Source organism: Peromyscus leucopus, chromosome 8b (genome assembly GCF_004664715.2).
Source record: "Peromyscus leucopus breed LL Stock chromosome 8b, UCI_PerLeu_2.1, whole genome shotgun sequence".
Classification (NCBI taxonomy): domain Eukaryota; kingdom Metazoa; phylum Chordata; class Mammalia; order Rodentia; family Cricetidae; genus Peromyscus; species Peromyscus leucopus.
Genome location: NC_051086.1, coordinates 84,427,790 through 84,448,551, shown reverse-complemented (window position 1 = coordinate 84,448,551; position 20,762 = coordinate 84,427,790).

Genomic DNA, 20,762 nt, shown 5'->3' with positions numbered 1-20,762 from the left:
CAATCTTTAAGCCAATTTGTCTCTAGTCCCAATGAATTCCATCAGGCTATCAAAATTATGGGTTAGAGGAACTGCCTAATCTATCTGGAACCAAAACCTGTTTCCAATTTATGGGGAGGGCCTCAGGGCCAAGCATTGCTTCCTCTTTGGAAAAGTCCTTTTCCCAATACTTTAGCATCTCTGGTAGCCATCAAGGTTTCAAGATTTGCCGGGTGGTTCATCATTCCCAAGTTAAACCTTGGAAAGGAGACCTTCCCATTGGAACATCTCCTGTAGACCCTTGAGAAACTTAGCAATAAGTGACCTTAAAAACCTATTCAGATGAGAGGAAAAATAGTTTGTTGCCTCTGTCTTATTTCAAAGCCACTCTTCGCTGTTTGTATTGCTTTCCAGGCAGCCTTCTGTTTCTGCCTTTTTATACATCCAAGATAAAACTGCCAGGTCATGCTGCTAATCTGTTAGTGAACTCAAAGTATTCTCTGTTGGCATGGTCATCTAGCTTCCATTTTTATCATATCTGTAGGATTAGAAGATGTCATTTGATCAGGGTTAAATGCCGTATCAGTTACTTTTCTATTGCTGAGATAAAATACCACAACTAAAAGTAACAGAAAGTTTATTTTGGCTTGTGGCTCTAGAGGGAGAGGGCATATTGACCAGGAAGGCATGGCATGATAGCAGAGTCAGGAACTTTTCATTACATCCTATCCATACAGGAAGTGGGGTGGGGGAGGGGGAATGTCAGGAAGTGGACTGAGGCTACAAACCCTCCTCCCCCAGTGATGCATTTCCTCTCACAAGGCTCTGTCTCCTGAAGATTTCATAACCTTCCCAAACTGCACCACCAAAGGAAAAACACGAGGATTCAAACACGTGAGTCTATGGGGGCCATTTTTCATTCAAACCACAACAGACGCTCTGTGTATATTCCTGATGATTCTGCTGATGTCTTCTGTTTCCCATGATCTGCAAAATCAGATCCAAGCCAAGTCAGGAACCGCCATTCCCTGCGATGTGTTGCTTTAGAACTGGACCTCGGATTTTCGTGGTGGAAATGGGCTGTACTTGGTGATGCTCCTGTCAGTTTTGGAACTTTGCATGCTTAACTGCTTCTTAACTGTATCTCTCTTTCTTAACCATTAACCTACCTTTGGATAGTACTGTAGCATTCTAATTCTGTCTATCTGGGCCTTCCTTATCATCCTCCAAGGCCTGAAAGTCAGCAACAGTGGAGACCCTGCTTCAGTGGGAAGTAGATAGAGTGACTTGTCTATCTCCTAAATAATATTGGGATCTCAACTCTTGATCAGGGGTTGTTTGGTAGCGAGTGAGATATTAACAGGCTTGAAGGTCATTGAGGTTGGACCCCTCACTTATGTCAACAGTTGTGGAACCAGGAAGTGAAACTGTAGGACTCCGATGAGTGTCTGAGTTCTATCCCTGGTCCTAGGTGGAGGCATGATATTGGAAATTGTCCAGAAAGCTTTACGACTACTGCACAGCTGCAAGATATACCAATATCCCCAACCACGAGTTAATCCAAATGGGCCTGTCAATCTTCTAGAAAGGATAATACCCCTCAGGGGATATCTGTTCTAGATACTTTAAGAAATGTATCTCTGGGGGGTGGAGGTGGCACATGCCTTTAATCCTAGCACTCTGGAGGCAGAAGCAGGCAGATCTCTATGAGTTTAAGGTCAGACTGGTCTGCAGAGTGAGTTCCAGGACTGCCAGAGCTACACAGAGAAACCCTGTCTCAAAACAAACAAACAAACAAACAAACAAACAAACAACAAGAAACTAGCAGTATCAAGCCTATGTAAAGGCCGATCCACATGTGATTGTCTACTCACATGCATGGAAGTGTTCTGCTCCACAATGGTCCTTTTGGTCACTGTCCACTCTGACCCCTTGAGGATATGCTGACCTACCCTCTGCAGTAAATCCTGGCTATCTTCTATATCACACTCTGTTTCTCTTCCAAATTCTTTCCGTGGAGCTTACAGGCCTGGGGAGTGAGGGGGTTACAGAGGAAAATCCCAGTAACACTACCAGGGTCCATAATAAAAAGAGATTCTAGTAGGGTTTATCTGTGTGTTGTCAAATGAAGTCTCCCTGGGAAAAAACACAACCTGAAAAAACTTTGTTTTCACAGTGTAGAGTAACCTGGGTTAGGAAGCAGCCTGGTCCCGAGAGTTGGGGCCACAGGATTCAACCTCTGTCATCACTTCACTGTGGCTCAGGATTTCCAAAGCAGAATTCAGCTTGGAAATCACATGCCACTTTTGTCTCATTGCATTGGTCCAAGCAAGCCAAGGCTAGCCCAGATTGAAGGGAGAGTGGGTGAGAGCTCCACTTCTGTTTCTTGATGGTCAGAGCAGCACGCGTCAAGGGCTTTGTTTGTTGTCTGAGGCGGTGTCTCATGCAGTCCAGGCTGGCTTCAAACTCTCTCTATAGTCGAAGATGGTCTCGGACTCCTGGTGCCCCGCCTCCACTTTCCAACCAGATGTGGTCATCAGAGCATTTCTACAGCTGACCCGAAGAACCACTGACTTGGCAAATGTTTACCCTCTATGGTGCACTAGGCTAGACACATGTCTTCTCGGGAGACACACATCTTGCTAGGGCACAGGTGCCAAACACAGGACAGGCTGGGGGATGTGTGGAGGGAGAGATGGAGTCGGCATAGCTCTGCGGGGGGGCCCCCCCCCCGCGCCCCCCCCTACCAACCACACTAATAAGCTCGGTTATTATCCCCCACGGGCATGATAGGCCACCACATGACACACCGAAGCTTTCAGAGGCCAACTCACATGAGAGCAAAGGAGGGCGTCTTCTAGAATGAACAGCATGCTGGGTTGTCATGGGCCTCAGTCTGATCAGAACATGCAAACTGCTCATGGCTTCACCTTCTGCACACATGAAAGGGAAAAAGTGAAGCTCTAGTCATTTCAGAGAAAACAAATCATTATTCTAGGCTTATACATAAGTAGACAAGCATATGAAAGGAATCTATTTCTTTGATGTTATCACTGATCTGGAGTCTGGCTGCTTTGAAAGCCAGCCTTGCTTGGCCTAACATCTCAAAGCAGCTAGAGAGGAAAGTAGAGAAGGTGTAGGTGTATGGTGTGTGTGTGTAAGGGAGAAGTGTGTGTGGTGTGTTTGTATGTGTGAGAGTGTGTATGAGGTGTGTGTGTGTGTGTGATGGTGTGTATAAGTGTGTGTGTATGAGAGGAGTGTGTTTGTGAGTGTGTGTGTGTAAGAGAGAGAAGTATGGTGTGGATGAGAGATGTGTGTGGGAGTGTGTATATGAGTGTGTGTGTATGAGAGGAGTGTGTGTATGAGAGGGAGAGAGAGAATAACATCTTTTCATCTCTGAGTACAGAACACAGATGTTGGTTTACTTTCTGCTTTGTGCTGATTACATCAAGAACTTGGTCTCAGGAGTCTCCCTCCTCCAGGGAGAAAGCTCCTGCAGTAGCTTGGGGTGGAATCTGGCCGCAGCACCTGTCTCCTGACCCTCCATCTTCAGCAGCAGCAGCGCTTGCTGGGGCAGAGAGCCTGACCGTGTCACCCAGAACACAGCTGTCCCTTCCCTCTGAGCAGCACACAGCATCTCCGCCATCACTGCAGAGACACCCAGGGATGACCTTGTCTTGTCCTGGTCCTCTTGTGGTCAGTGAACACAGAGGTTCTTGTAAGGCAGAGGAAGAGGCTGGTGAAGAGGGATCCAGATGGCGTCATCTCAGCCTGTGAAGTGGTGTGTGTGTGTGTGTGTGTGTGTGTGTGTGTGTGTGTGTGTGTAGTTTAGGAGCATAGGCTTTGAGTCTAATAGCAATGCCACTTGTGAAGAGGGTGAATTTGGGGCAGGTCACTAAATGTTGCCCTACTCTGGCTCCTTACCTGTAAAATGGGGCTAATAATTGTGTATTTCATAGGGTTGTGAGCTTGGGTATAATATATCTAAGCTGTTTAGCATGTGATAATTACTTAATAAACAGTAGCCATACTTCATCAAGGACAACACTAGGTGTTAGAGTGTGGAGAAGAGCGTCAGCAATCATAAACCCCAAGAGCCCCTCTGCTTGGGTTCTCACCCTAGATATTCATTCTCTCCTTCCCACCCTCCTTCCCAGTGTCTACAGGGTTTCCAGATCCATGGATAGAATGATATTATAAAGGGCGACACATTTTATAGTGTCTTCAAGCAGAACATAACTCCCTCGGCCGTGAGAGTCTTGTTCCTGGTAGTATTTGAGCAGAGTCAGTTGGCAGGGATATGCAGAAGGGGTCACGTGAGAGGGTAGCCACTGGCTTTGAGGGTCTCTGGATGCAGAATACAGTGTGGGGGTTTGAAAGAAAATGGTCCCCAAAGGGAGTGGCACTATTAGAAGATGTGGCCTTGTTGGAGGAAGTGTGTCACTGTGGGGGCGGGCTTTGAGGTTTCTTTTTCTCAAGCTTCCCTCAGTGTGACCATCAGTCGACTTCCTGTTGCCTGCAAGATGCAGCCGGCACCATGTCTGCCTGCACACCGCCCTGCTCCCCATGATGGTGATGATGGACTGAACCCCTGAAACTGTAAAACAGCCTCAATTAAATGTTTTCATTTCTAAGAGTTGCCGTGGTCATGGTGTCTCTTCACAGCAATAAAAACCCCAACTAAGACACTGTCCACTGTCCAGGCAGCTGACTCAGAATGGATCTCACACCAGAGATATGTATATTCTCTATTAAGATGCCAAAGGTAAAAGACACAAGAACCAAATGGTGTTGTGATTTCCTTTCTTAGTAACTGAACATGCTCTTAGCTATGACCCAAGTAAGGAGCTATTGTTTCTTGAAACCTAAGTGTGAAGACTTCCCTCACTTCCCCGGTGACTGTCTGTGGAGGTCCCACCCAGTTCTCCCAGTGACTGTGGAGGTCCCACCCAGTTCTGCCGGTGACTGTGAAGGTCCCACCCAGTTCTGCCGGTGACTGTGGAGGTCCCACCCAGTTCTCCCAGTGACTGTGGAGGTCCTACTCAGTTCTGCTGGTGTCTGTGGAGGTCCTACCCAGTTCTGCGGGTGACTGTGGAGGTCCCACCCAGTTCTGCCGGTGACTGTGGAGGTCTCACCCAGTTCTGCTGGTGACTGACTGTGGAGGTCCCACCCAGTTCTGGCTGTGGAGGCCCCATTCATTTGGTTCCTCAGTGATGGTAGGCTGCCTCTCTATGGTCTCATCTTTGACCCGGGTTTGAAGCCCACGTGGCTTCCTTTTTCTCCGTGACAGTACCAGGGCATTCTCCACACACCAGTGAGGGACTTAGCAGAGGGTTCTTCACTCCCAGGTTCTGTGCCCAGACTCACTTCATTTTTGCCATTATCTTTTTTAAATGCCGTGGCAGGGCAGCAGGCATGATGGGGGGAATTAAGTTTAATTAAGCTAGTTGGCTCCTTCCAAGCTAAGAGTTGTCATTTATTTTCTGAGATAAAATGTTGGTATCCTTGAGGCTTTTCCTCTCCTAAAGACTTTTCACCACAGAGTCTGGATGCTGGAGCAAATTATACATAGTTCAAAGGTCAGTCTCTGAAGCAAGATGGGTTGTTCAGATTCTCTCAGTATCTTCATGGTACTTGGGTGAGTCCCTTGCCTTGTTCCTCAGTTTCCCTGCCCGTAACCTACACAGAGTCAACGCCAGCGGTCACCATTCTGTTTGCCGTTAGGGAAACAGCCGGAGGCTGTGGCATTCTCCAGGTAGAGGAGGCTTTTGTTTCTGTCAGCAGCATGTCACTGTACTTTCTTCCTGTGAGGGTTCAGCGATGTGTGTGGCCTGGGGACGCCCAGGGGAGCGAGCCACTCAGGTGAGTGGATTTGAGTCAGAGGTTTTGTTTTTTTGTTCTATGTGACAGATGCGTGCAATCGAGCCTAAGCTGAAGGGATTTATTTGCTTTGTTGGAGCTGTTGTAGAGCACATTGTGGAAGTATAGGGAGGTGGCTGGGATCTCGGCTTCAGAGGCAGCCGGATTTAAAGCTCTGAATGCATCAGAATGGCCCAGCCACAGCCATCACTGCTCCCTGCCAGTGGCTTCCTTTGAGCAAATGTGTATGTGGTGTGTGTGTGTGTGTGTGTGTGTGTGTGTGTGTGTGTGTGTGAAGGGGAGGAAGGCAGAGACGTTAACTGTCACCCCTTAGGCTTAGGTTTATCTTGTTTTTTGAGTCAGGCGCTCTCACTGGTTTGGAGCTTGCTAAGTGGGTTAGACCAGCTGGCCAGCAAGCCCCAGGAATCCTCCTGCCTCTGCCTCCCTAGTGCTAGAATTATAAGTGTGTCCCACGGGCCTGCCTTTTAATCTGTAGGTTCTGGATGCTTGCATGTTAAACTCTTTACCAGGTGAAGCATCTCTCTGCAGCATCCTTGCCTGGGGCTTTCTTCTTTATGGCTAGCCAGGCTGTGATGGGCAGTCTGGGGTCTGTGCTGGCTCTCATCCTGCTATGACTTCTCAATTTAGGTGCCTCTAGGCTCTGGGACAAAGTTTTGTGTGTCAGCCCCATGAGCACCCACAGGTCCATCCTAGCCATGGCCACCCTGGCCTAGAGTGTCCCTCTCTTTGTCCCCACCTTACACATCCACTCTGCCTATCGTGAGATGAAGTGACGGTTGCCAGCCTCCTGGGGAAAGGTTTGGAACTATTAGAAGCATGTGCTCACTGAGGATGTGGCTCGAACCCTTAGGATTCAGTGACCCTTATCTGGGGTCTGGCACCTGCTTCCTGGTGAGGAGGGGCCTTTTACCTCCAGCCCCGCATCCTCATCTTACCATCCATTCTCATTGTCACGTGAAGCAGTTGCTGGTCCTGCTAAAGAAGAGAAGACTTTGAGCTAATGTTGCTTTCTGTCTTTCCTCTCCCACTTGGGGAGTCTCGGCTCCCCGACTCATCTAAATTTCCATTCACCTTCTAAGGCTTAATGGTCCCTCTTCTGTGACCGATCCTGGTAGAGCTGACCAGTTTCCAGGTGCTGAGGTCACCAGTGATCTTGCTTCTGACCGGCATCTGCCTGGCTTCTTACTTGATAGCTTTTACTTCCCTCACAGTCACACCCTCCTGAATGCATCTGCCCTTGGAAGCTAAGCAGGGTCAGGCCTGGTTAGTACTTGGATGGGAGACTGGGAATAGGTGGTGCTGTATGCTTAAAAAAAAAAAAAGAAAAGAAAGTGTGGTTTAGTGGTGTAAGTTAAAGCCCAGCAGCTGTACCTCAGCTCAATTTAAAATTTTTAAAATTGATTTATTTTAATTTATGCTCCGGAGTGTTTTGCCTGCATGTTTGTGTACCACATGCACACAGAGGTCAGAAGAGGGCATTGGATCCTCTGCCTCTGCTGTGACAGTTGTGAGCCATCGTGTGGATGCTGGGAATCCAACCTGGGGTCTCTGCAAGAGCAATAAGTGCTCTCAACGGCTGAGCCATCCCTCCAGCTCCTTCAGCTCCTAGTTCAAAAGGCACTCCTTGTGTTTGTTACCTGTCCCTTCGCTGTGACAAAACACTCAAAGAACGTGACTTGAGGGAGTGTGATGGCTAATCTTGGTTGTCAACTTGACCGGATCTGGAACCAACTCAAATGCAAAACTGGGCATTCCTGTGAGATGCTTCTTGATGCGATTATCAGAAGCAGGGAGACCCACTCTCAGTGTGGGTGGCGCCCTCTGCTGGCAGCCCAGATGATAGGACATGGAAGAAGGAAACTGCTTTGGGCCCCCCAGCGGGCACCTTCATCGACAGGTCACTGTTGCCCTCCTTTGCTGTTACAGAACCGACTTCTTTGGGCTCCTGGCATAGGCTGAAGACCAGCAGCTCTCCAGGAATCCTTCAGGTCTAGCACCAGACAGCTACAGACATCCAGCCTCATGGGCTGGGCAGCTTCCAGGTTCTCCACCTCACCAGTTGAGACAGCCATTGTTTGGCAATCTGGACCACATTGTGTGAGCCGGTCTAATTAATCTCCTTTTAACATGAGCATATTCATTCTATCACTTCTGTTTTTAGAGAACCCTGGCCAACGATACGGGAGGAAAGGTTTCTTTTGGCTTACAGTTCTTGGGGACACAGTCACGCAGACCGTACAATGGCGGAAGCAAAAGGTCATGTTGCAGCCACAGTCACAAGTCAGAAAGCACTGAATGGATGTGCTCTGCTCAGTTTCTCCTTTTGATTCAGTCCAGGGCCCCAGCCCATGGGATGAGGATGCCCATGGTTAGGGTGGATCCTCCCACTTTAACTGACATAATCTGGACAATCCTCTACAGACATGGCCAAAGATTTATTTCCATGGTGGTTCTAAATCCCATGAAACTGAATCGAGGTTAACCATCACATTCCTTAGGCAGCGGGTGGTGGAGAGCTCTGCCCCAGGTTCCAGGAGCGGCTCTGTGACTGCTCTAAAGCAGGGGCTCTTTGGTGTGTGTATGTGACAGAGCAGCCTGGGGATGGACATCAACTGATTGCCGGGGGTCCAGAGTCCAGGTGGAAAGGCAGCCTTGCTTACAGGGTAAACACTATATCTCAAGCATATGCATTGGGCTCACTAGATGTTCTTCAGCCACAGGTAGAACATACTTGATAAAAAGCCAGGCAGGGCAGTGCACATCTGCAATCCCAGAACTCAGGACCCCGAGGCAGGAGGATGATGAGTTTGAAACCAGTTTGGGTTGCACAGCAAGGCCTTTTGTCGTTGTTGTTGCTGTTTGTTGTTAATTTAAAGTTAGCTACAAAATGATGGGTGTTGTTATGGCTTAAAAACAAACAAACAAACAAAACAACAACAAACAAACAAAACCAAAAACCAGGGTCTCACTCAGAAGTCCGGGCTGGCCTAGAACTCATAGAGATCCACCTACCTCTGCTCCCGAGTGCTGGGATGAAAGGCGTGCACCACCATGCCCAGCTGCTACAGCATTTTATACGTATGTGCCACTGTGCTTGTTCTGATTCGTCATCCTCCTTGGTGCTCTCCCCCGCCCAACAGTCCACTCCACTCCTCTCTCCTAGTCCCTCTTTCTATTTCTGTCACTTATGTTCCATCACTCTCTCCTTTCCCTCTCTCTCCCCTTAAAAACCTCACCCTTTCCTCCATGGTCTCATAGTCCCTTTTCTATTTCCATGGCACGCACACAGACAGACAGACAGACAGAGTCTGTATTTGCCATATGAGAGAAAACATGGCACAGGGCTGGGGAGAAGGCTCAGCTGTTAAGAGCACTTACTGTTGTTTCAGAGGACCCGAGTTCCGTTCCCCTGAGTGACTCACAGTCGCCTGTAGCTCCAGCTTCAGGAGGTTCATCACTATCTTCTGGCCTCTGTGAGCACCTGCACTCAGGTTGCACACCTTCTGTGAGCACCTGCACTCAGGTTGCACACCTTCTGTGAGCACCAGCACTCAGGTTGCACACCTTACCTCAACAAGCACACAAAAAAAAAACTAAAATAAAGCTTAATAAAATAACATAAAGTGTGGCAGTTGTTTTTCTGAGTATGGCAGGCACGCCTGTGTCTTCAGAAAACAAAGACACGGAGGAGGAAGAGGAGGGAGAGGAGGAGGAGAGGGAGGAAAATGCAGAGAACGCACCTACAGTGAATACACACACCTTTTCCTTGTAATTATCATCTAGGTGATTCAGCAGCTGTTTAACTGTTCGAATTGTGTGAGGTGGTTTAAAGTGTAGAGGAGGATGTGCCTGGGTTGTAGGCAAATACCGTGCCGTTTCATGTGCATCCCTGATCTGGGTGCCTGAGAAGCTTCTGGAACCACCACTGAGGGACAACTGTACAGACAACTGGCTTCGGGGGTCTTTGGATGCTCTTGTGGTGAGCGAACCCCAGATGGACTTCAGGACTCTGAAGCTGAGAGCACCCCTCTGTGGATCCTGTGGTTCTCAGTCAGCACCCGCTAAATGCACAGTCCTTTGTGAGAATGAGAATTGGAAGCAATTCTCACCTAGCCTGGCCTGCCTTCCTCCAGGACAAGGGGTCAAGAATGCTGTCCCTCCGAGTCTGTGTTTCCAGGGAAGAGTTTTGGCAGGCAGGAGAGCAGATGAGGCCACGGAGATGTGGAAATCTTATTACCCATGGTGCCACCGTGCTGAGTTCCCGTGGCTCTGAGAGGAGAGGCCCCAGGGAAGGCAGGAAAGAGTCATCCTGTTCCAGACCACATTTCCATGTTCAGATGAGTCACCCAGGTAACCAGGCTTTCCTTAGCCTTGGGATTCCCAGCTTGAGCTCTGCCCTCCCCCGCACCCTCCACCCTGCCCTCACCTCCATTTTTTAATGCTGTGTCTGCCCCTTCTGTGCTTTTTCCTCATCAGATCTTTCTGAGCGAACCCAAATGCATCCTCCTAGCCAAGAATGGCACCTGGAAAGTGACAGATTAGGGACATCTGGCATCGATAAGTCACAGCTGTCTGCACGGAAGTGCCCCCTACTCCAGGTTGTTATCTGGGCAGCTTCCCCCACATCCCCATGTAGAGCAGACTGACACTTGTTTCTGTCAATGGACCAGAAAAGAGATTGTGAGATGAATTTTGCATGTGACAACTTGTCTGAAAATTCTACCTTGAAAAAATTAAATATGGATAATACTATCTCCTTCACTTTCACCTTGACCAGTAAATCACAGCACGGCAAACTTATCAATGCATGTTCAGAGAATCATGCGTAGACTTCAGATTTCAGAACTGGCATTGGAGGGGGTAGCACTGCACGAAAGGGGGACTCTGAGGCACTTTCAGGATGGCACTGGCTTTCCTGTGCACAGGGGAAGACAGAAGGGCACTCTGGTGGCCTGGCTTCTGTTCAAGTTCACCACCCCCAATGTGGTCCTTCAAAAGTCATTTAACCTCTGGGCCTGGGGGCTGGGATTGGATACTGGTTCCCAAGGCCATGGATTCCATACCTAGACAAGCAAACAGTCATAGCCCTCTGTTTTTTGGCATCACTGGGGAATTGAGCCACAGACCTTAAGAGGCCAGGGGCATGATGTTAAATAATCTCCCATCTCTCAATGATAAAATTATTGTTTGCTTCAAGTCGTTCAAGGCTTTTAGGTAAGGCAAGCCTTGGTCCACCGTGTCCCTCTGCCTCTAACATCCCAGATCTGCAGACTGATCCCCATTTGTGACAATGACAAGGAAAGGGGGGGTCCAGAGAGAGCCACACTGCCATTTGGCATGTCACCTGTTTGTTTCCATGGCTAGTACCTGCTTTTGTTTGGGCATGGTGTTAGATTTTCTGCATTGTCAGAGATGGCAAAAGATTTTTCTTCTGTTTTTAAATATTTATTTAGTGTGTGTGTGTGTGTGTGTGTGTGTGTGTGTGTGTGTGTGTGTGTGTATTGTATGGGACTATCCTCTGAGCCAAACTGCCTCCATCTTCATCAGATCAGCTGAGCCAGGAAGATCACCACAATGAGGCTTATGGACTGCTGGCTTTTCCTCGGGAGAGGGTGGAGAGGATCATGGTGGGACCATCACATGAGTATCAGATGACATTCTTCTGAACCAGTTGTTTGCAGGTCTGACGTAGCTGCACATGGCCCCAGGATCATGGGAAGGGCTAGAAAATATAAGAGGGGGAAGACTAACTAAGGGGGTACTCCCTCTACACAGCCATAGGGAAATCATCATCCATGCTAAGCGAAGACCTTCCAGAATGACTGCCTAGGGCTGCCCATACCCTGCTCATTACCTCTCACTCACTGCTCTGTAAGTACACCTAATTAGCTCACTGGTGTAGATGAATGGTCTTGTTACATAAGAAACACAGAGCCAATGCAGAGATGAAAGCCCAAGAGGTCAGAGCTAAAAACCTTACCCTTCACTGCTGCTGTTGTCCTCTTCAGCAAGAGAGCTACTTCCTGTCTGTTTGTCTTTTTTTCTGCCTTCTCATTGGTTGTAAACCCAACCACATGACCTCCTCATCACTGCTTGTCTGTACAGACCTCCAGGTCTTCTATGGTTGGTATTGAGATTAAAGGTGTGTGTCTCCATGCTGGCTGTATCCTTGAACACACAGAGATCCGCTTAGCTCTGCCTCCCAAGAGCTGGGATTAAAGGTGTGCACCACCACCGCCCAGTTTCTGCTATGGCTTGCTATTAGCTTTGACCCCCAGGCAACTTTATTTATTAACATACAAGTAAAGTCACATTTCAGTACAATAAAATATCACCATACACTAGTTCCCCGGACTGAACTCTGGTGGAATTGTAACTTGTACCTGGGTTTATCATTGGGGCCTTAAGAGCAGAGTAGACACTTTACAATCTCCTCTAGGAAGGGATTGTAGTACAGTACGTGTTGGCTGGGGAGTGCCATTCCATGTCTGTGGAAGTCAGAGGCTGACTTGTAGGAGTTGGCTCTTACCTTCCAACCCATCAGGTCTGGGAATCAAATTCAGATCATTGGGCTTGGCAGCAAGTGTCTTTACCTGATGAGCCGTATCACTAGCAGATTTTTCTTTTAAACAAAATACATTTAAGTAATTTGCTTATCGAGAAATATTAATTTCAAAGATGGTACTTAGATCCTGCAAGAAAATATGGCATTTGCTTGTAAACGTGGACACACAACTCACCTTCCAGAACTACAGGTTCCCATCTGTGGATTCAACCAAACTCAGACTGAAAGTGTCAGAGACAGCAATTTCATTTTTACTTAACATGTAGCCTTTTCTCCTTGCCAGTATTCCCTAAGTAATACAGTGTAACAACCATTTGCATAGTATTCATATTGTACTAGATGTAAGCAACCTAGCGATGATTAAAAGTCTGTTGAGGATGTATGTAGGTTATATGCAAATTCCATCCAATTTGTACAAGGAATTTGAGCGTCTGGCTTTTGGTACTCAAGAGAACTTTGCCATTAATTCCCTTCCAACAGTGAGGGAACATTGTATGTGTAGTTGGAGATATTTATTAACAACCTTTCTCTCTCTCTCTCTCTCTCTCTCTCTCTCTCTCTCTCTCTCTCTCTCTCTCTCTCTCTCTCTCTCTCTCTTCCTCTCTCTCTCCCTCCCTCTTTCTCTTTCTCTTTCTTCTTTTGTAGGTTAATGATACTCATCACACTGACTCTAAATGATATGGTGGTTTTGAAAAAATATATATATAGTATTTTTGTTAAAGTCTTTGAGAATTTCATACAATGTAATTTGATCACATTTACCTCGTACTGCCCCCTTAACTCCTCCTAGATCCATCCACCCACTCTCCAACTTCTCCCAACTTCATGTCCTTTTTTTTTTTAATCTTTTTGGTTATTATAATTACATGTATACATGCCTATAAACATATAAGCACAACCCACTGAGTTCATTAAGAGTCGCTGGGTGTATATTTTTTTTTTTTTTTTTTTTTTTTTGGAGCTGAGGATCGAACCCAGGGCCTGGCGCTTGCTAGGCAAGCGCTCTACCACTGAGCTAAATCCCCAACCCGGGTGTATATGTTTTTAGGGATGGTATCAGATAACCAGGTAGGGGACTCATCTCTGGGGGAGACTGATTCTCCCTCTCTTATCAGTCACTAATTGCCTTTAGCTCCTCATTGAAGGGGTGGGGGGGCATTGTGAGATTTCCATCACCCATGTTGCATGTCTACTAGTGTTGTTGTTCAGGTCTTGTTTAGGTAGCCATGTTGTTGAGATTTCATGTCCTGTATAGAAGGTAACCTTGAAATAGATGTCCTTGTCACATCTCCCTCCTCCATAATATCCCCTGAGCCTTTGGGGTTATGTTGTAGATGTATTGGGGCTGGGCACCCCATGGTCAATTGCTCTCTGCATTTTGACCATTGTAGCTTTCTGTAATGGACTCTGTTGCAAAAAGAAGCTTCCTGCTGAGGGGTGAGAGCCACACTCATCTGTGGGTGTAAGATCAGTAGTTAGCATGCAGTTAGGAGTTCCACTGGTTCAGGAAAGTGACAGCGGTATGTCCTCTTCTAGGTTCCGTGGTCTCACCAGCCATGAGCACTTGGCTTAGGTTTACAACGTCAAGCATGAATTCCTTCCTATTGAGCATGCCTCAGGTCCAATTAGACAGGTAAGACCATGTTGCTGAAGGCACCACCCACTTTGGATACAGGACTTGAGATGGAACTTTTGGATACAGGACCTGAGATGGAACAGACCTGGAAGCCTCCTGCCTGAGGACTATCCCTTAATAGTATTGGAAGGTGCTGTGCAGGCTGCCAAAAGAGAAAAAGCAACCAAGAATAGTCCTACTCAGCTGTGATGCCTACAAGCCACAATGACCCGCATGGCAAGGTATCCACAAATGTACAATATTGGTATTTCTATTTTGGGGTTAACCAACTGGTGGGGTGTGTATTTACTTATTTATTACTTACTTATTACTTATTTATTCTACCTACCTACCTATCTATATCTATCTACCTGCCTATCTCTATCTACCTATCTCTATCTGTCTGTCTGTCTATCATCTATCATCATCATATATCGAAATAGGGTCTCTCTATTAATCCCAGTTGCTTTGGAACTCACTATATAGACAAGACTGGCCTTGAACTTAAAAGAGATCCACCTGCCTCTGCCCTCCCTACCCTAAATTCTAAGATTAAAGGCATGCACTACCACATCTGTCCATCCTGGACATGTGTGTATGCGCATGTGTGTTTTAAAGGAACTCTGTGCCTCTCCTTTATTTTGTGGATGTAGAATTCACCCAAGTTCTGAATTTCCGTGGGCTTAGTTCCATGCTGTTGCTACATCTGGCCACTAGATGGGGCTTCTCCCTTTGCTTCTGAGCGGGCTCCTGGCACTTAAAAAATGTCACCATTTTCTGGACTTAATCAAACTTCATTGTTGGTAGGTTCCACAAATGCCACCCCCCCCCATTCAGGTCTCAACGTAAACATCACCTCCTCAGAGAGACTCGCTCTGGTTCTCCTCCACCTGGACCTATTTTACTGGTGCCATTGTTCCTAAGGCAGGTGTGTGCTGATGTGGCCCAGTGTCCCCAGGGACAATCGGGATTCTGCCCAGACTAGCCCCTGGCTCACAGTAGGTACTCCAGAAGACGGCACTGGTGGTGGGGACGGGAAGGTCTTTCAGTGGCAGTGTAGAGGAAGAGTCAGGCAAGGATGCACGAACCTCACCCCAAGCATTAGCCCCTCTCCCCAGCAGCCAGGTAGGTGGTTTGGGGTAAGTCATTTGGAGTGACCAAGATTCTGTTTTCTTATGTATGAAATGGGGAAAATAGTCACTATTCTGTCTGGTCATCCGTGTGTGTGTGTGTGTGTGTGTGTGTGTGTGTGTGTGTGTGTGTGAATGTGTATGGGCACATGTGTGTATGAGTGCATGTGTGTGCAGGCCCGGAGCTAATGTTGAGTGTTTTCATAGCTGCTATCCACCTCATTCACTGAGATAGGGTTTCTCAATTACCGAACGCAGTGCTCACCAATATAACTAGTCTAGCTGATTAGCTTGCTCCTGGGAGCTTTTGTCTCAGCTTTCCAAGGACTGGAATTGCAGGTGGGACATCGTGCCTACCTGGCATTTATATGGGTACCGGGGAATTGGAACCCCAGTCCTCACACTTGGAGACAAGCACTTCCATTCATCTATCTGGTCCCCACTTGTTTCTCAGGACAGACTTGCTCACTTGCCCAGAACTCATCAATTCAGTTCAGCTGGCTCCCCATCGAGCCTTAAGGCTCCGCTTGTCTCTGCTTCTCGGGCACTGGGATTGCAGGCATGCACCACTACGCCAGCTTTTTTTTTAAACATGGGTTCTGGGGTTTGAACTCAGGTTTTATGCTTGCAAGGTATGCAGTTTACAACAGAGATGATACCTCCATCACCCCTGCCCCCCATCATTCTGAAAACTTACCATGAGACAACTTACATAAAGTACCAAGTCCAACATCTGGCACATGACCGGCATTCAGCTCGTATGAGTGGCTTCCCAATCTTTCTGGAGAATAATTTGAAATAAACACAGAGTGCACACTAAAAACTTGACCTAGGGCTAGAGAAATGGCCCAGTGGTCCAGAGCACCGGCTGCTCTTCCAGAGGACCTGGGTTCAATTCCCAGCACCCACATGGAGGCCAATAACTGTAACTCTAGTTTCAGGGGATCCAGTGCTTCCTTCTTGATCTTGTGGGCACCAGGCATACAAGTAATGCAAGATATACATGTAGAAAAACACTCCCATACATAAAATAAGTAAGTAAGTAAATAAATAACTGTGGTAGTTTGAATGCTATTGGCCCCCATAAGCTCATAGGGAAGAGCACTGTTAGGAGGCGTGGACTTGTTAGAGTAGGTGTGGCCTTGGAGGAAGTGTGCACTGTATAGGTGGACTTTAAGGTCTCCTATGCCCAGGCTATAGCCAGTGTCACAGTTCACTTACTCTTGCCTGCAGATCAAGATGCAGAACTCTCAGCTCCTTCTCCGGCACCGTACCTGCCTGCATACCAATATGTTTCCTGCCATGATAATAATGGACTAAACCTCTGAAATAAGCCACTCAAATTAAATGTTCTCCTGTATAAAAGTTGCTGTGGTCATGGTGTCTCTTTACAGCAACTGAAACCCTAAGACAATAAATCAACTTTCTTTTTTCCTATTGAGAGCTCTGCTGAGTGACCAGAAATAGGTTATTGACTTAGAACACCTGGGCAGAGGCAGGACAGCCATTTGGCCTGGATGAATATGGAAGTTTTGACTTGAACACTTCGATGGAAAATGACTCTCTGAAACTCCCTTTTCCATCATTGAAAAAATACCGAGTAATGTATACAACAGGTATTTTCTGGACCCTTGTCCCACCCCAGAGCCTTTGCATACATCTGCCCCCCAGAAGGCCTTTGCTGGGGCAATCACTCATTCCTCAGGGTTGCTTGTGAATGAATGCCTCTTCCTCAGGGAAGCCTTCCCAGATTATAACCCTTCCCCTATCAATATTCCTGTGTGTTCCCTTGCTCATTTGTTACATTTTATTTGTGTGGCAGTGTGTGTAGCTGCCCATCTGTGTGTGTATCACGTGTGTATAGGTCCCTCAGAGGCCAGAAGAGGGTGTTAGAAGTCCTGGAGCTGAAGTCCAGGGGGTTGAGGGTTGCCTGATGTGGGTGCTGGGAACCCACCGTGGGTCTTCTGCAAGAGCAGTATACCGAACCCACTCTGAACCTGCGAGGCGTCTTTCGTCTTCCCTCCCTCATTTGTATCCACCCACTGTCTGGCGTCCCCATTATTTGTTGACTGAGAACTCATCAGGGGACAATAGCTGCGAGATGAAGTCATTTGAGCTTCAGTCACAGTCAGAGAGTCCAGAGCAGAAAGATGACTGTGCAAAGCAGCAGGCTAGATACGCTCAGCCCAGAATATGCCAGAAACCGCTAGAAGAGCATCTGTACTCCGTGCGTTTCCATGCCAACCAGCTGAGCCCTGGCTAGGGGTACTTGCTTCCCTAAATGACCCCCCAAGTCAATTGCAGATGGGTTTCTGCTAAGCCAGAAAACCTGTTTTGAGGAGCCCAAATCCATCGAGCTGTTTAGAAATAATCCTTGAAGAAGGCTAAGTCTAGGAAGTGAGTGGCACACGTCCAGATCAGGGGCTGAGGGATGAAACTGAGAGAGCCCGCGGCACACTCTGTCTCCCAACCTCCTGACCACCATCTCAGAAGCCCCAGGTTGACCCCGAGGCTGGAGACCTGGCTTTTGCCCCTGTTACCACCCTTTGCCAGCCCACCCTCATTCATAGAGTCAGTTGGTAGTGAAAGGCTTAGGAGTGTGTTAGAATCTCCATACTTTTTCTTCTCCTTGACTAGAGATGATGGGAGTTTTGGAACAATGCACCATGTTATGTTCTCTGGACAAATAAGAGCCTCTGTGCAGGTTTTCAGCTTAATTATGATGGCATATCTTCCCAGCAGGGTGTACCTGCTCTGTTCTGAGAAGCTTGGCAGTGTGTGTTTGTATGCACGCAGATGCATGTGGTGTGTGTGTATGGTAGCTATTTTGTTTGTTTATGTACTTGGGACTTGCAATTCTCCTGCTTCAGTCTTCCTAAGTGAGAGAATTATAGGCTTGTACCACTGTGCTCGGCTGGTCAGTAGGAGATTTTATTTTAATTGATTTCAGAAATGGGGTCTCATATAGATCCAGCTAGCCACCAACTGGCAATATAGCTAAGGATGACAATGAAACTTCTCAGCTTCTTCTCTCTGACTCCTGAGTGCTGGGATTACAGATATACACCACCACATCCAGTTTAGGTGGCACTGGGGACAGAACCCAGGACCTCATGCATGCTGGTCAATTGCTCTATGAACTGAGCTATAACCCAGTCCTCCAGGAGTTAAGAAAAAGTGTGCATATATTTATTTTGTGTATGCATGTGCGTAAGCACACACATATCATGGCACACATGTGGAGGTCAGAGGACAACTATGTGGGTTTTGATCATTGAACTCAGATTTTCAGGCTTGGTGCCAATCCCTTTTACCAGCTAAACCATCCTCCTACCCCCACACAGAATTTTTTAATTGTCTGAGGAAAACACAGAAACATCTACCAGACTTCCATGATTAAACTGTTCCCTGGTAATGGCCATCCAATGCTGTGGGATGTTCTCTATGTCAAATTACTCTGATTGGTCAATAAATAAAACACTGATTGGCCAGTGGCTAGGCAGGAAGTATAGGTGGGACTAACAGAGAGGAGAAAAGAAAGAACAGGAAGGCAGAAGGAGTCACTGCCAGCCGCCACCCATGACAAGCAACATGTGAAGACGCCGGTAAGCCACGAGCCATGTAGCAAGGTATAGATTTATGGAAATGGATTAATTTAAGCTATAAGAAGAGTTAGTAAGAAGCCTGCCACAGCCATACAGTTTGTAAGCAATATAAGTCTCTGTGTTTACTTGGTTGGGTCTGAGCAGCTGTGGGACTGGCGGGTGACAAAGATTTGTCCTGACTGTGGGCAAGGCAGGAAAACTCTAGCTACAATCTAAGGCTTGCTATGGGTCCCTCCAAAACTTGACAAAGAGGTGGCTGTTCTTAAACACTTAACCAGGTCAGGCTCTTAAAGAATTGTCTTACTCACAGTTCTATTGCTATAAAGAGACACCATGACCACAGCAACTCTTATAAAGGAAAACACTTAATTGGGCCTGGCTTATAGTCCAGAAGTTTAGTCCATTATGGTCATGGCAGAGCATGGTAGCACACAGGCAGACATGGTGCTGGAGAGTGACTGAGCGTTCTACATACAGGTCCTCAGGCAGCTGGCAGAGTGACACTGGGCCTGGCTGGAGCATCTGAAATCCTAAAGCCCACCCTAGTAACACACTTCCTCCCACAAGGCCACACCTACCCCGATGAGGCCAGTCGTGCCACTAAGTGTCTTAGTCAGGGTTTTTATTGCTGTGAAGGGACACCATGACCACAGCAACTTTTTTTTTAAAAAAAAATCGATTTATTTATTTATTATGTATACAGAAGAGGGCACTAGATCTCATTACAGATGGTTGTGAACCACCATGTGGGTGTTGGGAATTGAACTCGGGACCTCTGGAAGAGCAGTCGGTGCTCTTAACCTCTGAGCCATCTCTCCAGCCCCCACAGCAACTCTTATGAAGGAAACATTTAATTGTGGTGGCTTGCTTAGAGTCCAGTGGTTCAGTCCATTATCATCATGGCAGGGATCACGGCCGGCAGACATGGTGCTGGACAAGTAGCCGAGTGTCCTACAACTTCCAGGCAACAGGAAGTCGGATGAATGGAGCTTGAGAAAAAGACCTCACAGCTTGCCCTCACAGTGACACACTTCCTCCAACAAGGCCACACCTCCTAATAGTGCCACTCCCTTTGGGGGCCATTTTCTTTTAAACCACCACACTAAGCATTCAAATATATGAGCCCATCGGGGCCATTCTTATCCAAACCACCACAAGGACCTTCACATCCTTGGAGCAGAGGGAACGCACAAGGGTTCAGAAAGAACAACATGGACATTGAGACCACTACTTGGTTTGTATCAAAGATGAAGACAAGCTCAAGAATGGTTCTCGTGGCAGGGCTGGGGGAATGTCGCTCATGGGTATTATTGTCCATCCACAAGGGAATGGGAACTTACGTTCCATAGGAGATGTGCAACTTCAAAATGGAATGAGGATTGGCTGGGTTTGTCTTTGGGCTTAGGAGTGCTGTGAAAAAAAAAAATCACCAAGGCACTAGAGGTTTCATTTGCCATTGGGTTTTGGATCCTCCAGTACAGGAACAAGGTCTGTGTTTGGAATTTGAAAGTTTTCTGGAAGTTTCAAGTTGCCTCAAGATAAGGTAGGAAGCACGGGTGTTAAGCTAGACAGAGGTCTCTTGGGCTGTCTCGGCAGCCATAACTGCCAAACGCAGTAGGTGGGTGTCTGGGGATGGGGCTATTGAAATGACCACATCACCTGCATTTCCAAGAGCAGCTTTGCTGTGAAGGGAATCCCTTGGCGCCACCCCAGGTCAAGGGAAGAGGAGAGAACAGCAACCACAAACTGGCCATAAGAGGGCAGAGTTGTTGCTTTTTTCCTTCTGGAACTGGGGAAGCATTTGGAAGAAGAAAAGATTCTTGGACGGTGCACATTCTGTGTTGAATATGCACAGGCGTAATTTGTTAAGGAGCAAGTGCAGAGTGTTGGCTTCAGATTCCAAAAACCTATTTCCAAAGTGTCTGTACGCACTGGATGACAATCCACTTACTATGTCTGTGTATGTGTAGGTGGACATGTGTGGGTGT